Raw genomic sequence first — 2,029 nt, forward strand, 5'->3', positions numbered from 1 at the left:
ACCCACGTCCTATAAAATTAAACATTAATATGATTCAAATTTAAACTGAAGCCATTATGCTTTTTTAAAAATAAAAACCATGCTGGCAATACAAGCAGGCAATGCCAGAAATACAAAGCAGATCTTTCAGCATCTGAGAAAGAGGAAAGGGGGTTAGGTATAGCTATTTCATCAGGGTTTCTAACGCTCAGTCTTTATCTGCTGGCTAACCTGTTGTCCTGTTCCAGTTACTTAGTATTTCCGGCATCTCCAGTTTTTATTTCAGATTTCCAGCATTTGCAGCTTTTGTTCTTATCTCTCCTTCTAGTGGAAGTAGGCTACCGATAATTTTAGTCGAAGATTTGTTGGGAACGCTGATTCAATGTAACAGTGTCACTTTATTGCCATGTATGCTCTGATTTGTAACTGTTAATTGTTTTAGGGCAAACTGCAAAATGTCAAATGTACATAGAATAATTAAAATGATTCTATAGCAATTTTCACACATTATCAGTTGTTAGGCGTATGCTTCATATAATTCTCAAGTCATCCAAATGTGAAAATGTTATTAATATATTAAATAGCCCTTTCATTGTTTTTTTTAACTGTGTTAATGCATTTTTGCATTTCATCATTTGACAGATTCACTATACTTGCTAGTCAGCCACAGGGGAAATTTGCATGCATTTGAATTCACCCTGCCAAGCAAACCATCCCAAACTGACAGACCATTTAACTAGGTGATAAGTTAATCTGTACGACATTTGATAGATTTCAGTATTTTAACCTGCACCTGAATTTGAAATCGTTTTTTTTTTTAGTCTTCAAAATAGAGCTGTAGCGATAACATGACGTATTTTTTTTCCTTTGCTTTTCTATGCTCCTAGGAAGATGGAACATGTGTTCGCCAATATTCCACGTCACAATGAAAAAAGGGCATCCAAATGGGCCTACGCTGCTTCAGAGTAAATATAATTGTAAAACCTGTTTTTCTATTTCTGCTAATATAAATAAAAGACTACGGATTAAATATTGAGATCGCAACTATATCAGGGAAGTGATAGTTCTGTCTGATGTCAATGCTTGCACATTAGCAGCATCACCATGTCGACAGTAAACTGAAACTCTGGATTTCGGCCATGGGGTGTAGTCTTCAATTTGCTGATTACAGTGGAATCTGGCAGAGCATGGGTAATCAGAAGAAGGCCGAAATGTGACCATACCACCTCTTCATCCATTAACTTCAAGCTCTTTTGTTTTTGAACCTTTTTTTCGATGCAAATCATTCTGCAGTCATTCGAAGAAAATTTCACTGCAATTAGTTAAATACTCAATCATGGTGACCGCAGAAAACATGCACGTGGTCATTGTATTTATCTGCACAGAAAAAGGAAACTGGATTGCCTGGGAAATGCTGTATCCAATTGCAGGTGTTTTTCCACAAATAGTTACCTCCTCGAGGAAAATGATTCATTGAACAAAATCGTTGTGGGGTGGTCATCAAAATGGCTGCCTTCCCTCTCTACCAAAACCAAAGTGGAACTTAAGCTCCAAGTTCTAATACACTTATCATCATCTCTATTTCTCTACCAAGCTACTACTTTTCCTCATCCTCGTGTACTACTTGTGTAATTCAAATGGTGCATTGTAGAGAAATGATTATTCAGATTGTAACACAAAGCGAGAACAGATTATGCTGCTGTGACTCAATTTGCCACCTCTTAAAAGTTTAATAAAATTGGCAAATCATTATATTGTTTCAATTTTACATTTCTTAAAACTGAAAATGTTTAGGGATCACTTATCAGCGGAAAAAGAGTTCACGGTCATAAAAATGCCATAAACACTGTACAAGAATTAGACAAGTTTCCACCATCTCTGCTGATGGTTATTAGTAGAAAACCCTAGAAAACATCACACTAAATCTAAGTGGCATGTCTTTCTTATTGATTGATTTTTTCCCATGTCTTTGTATGCACCTTCCATCCATTAAACCTATTTCCCTTGTCACAACATGATTTTTACTCCAAATTTACATCCATTGAGTAGT

The 2,029-nt window shown here is 35.9% G+C and overlaps 1 long non-coding RNA gene across 1 annotated transcript in view; it reads left to right on the forward strand.

Annotated features, from left to right (window-relative positions):
• The window catches only part of LOC140393123 (uncharacterized), a 10,875-nt gene extending 9,144 nt beyond the window's left edge, over positions 1 to 1,731 (forward strand). The window contains exon 3 of the long non-coding RNA XR_011935504.1: positions 867 to 1,731. This is a non-coding gene — a long non-coding RNA (uncharacterized lncRNA). The remainder of the gene's footprint in view (positions 1 to 866) is intronic.
• The last annotated feature ends 298 nt before the right edge of the window (positions 1,732 to 2,029 follow it).

This window comes from Scyliorhinus torazame, chromosome 16 (assembly GCF_047496885.1).
Source record: "Scyliorhinus torazame isolate Kashiwa2021f chromosome 16, sScyTor2.1, whole genome shotgun sequence".
NCBI classification, from domain to species: Eukaryota; Metazoa; Chordata; class Chondrichthyes; order Carcharhiniformes; family Scyliorhinidae; genus Scyliorhinus; species Scyliorhinus torazame.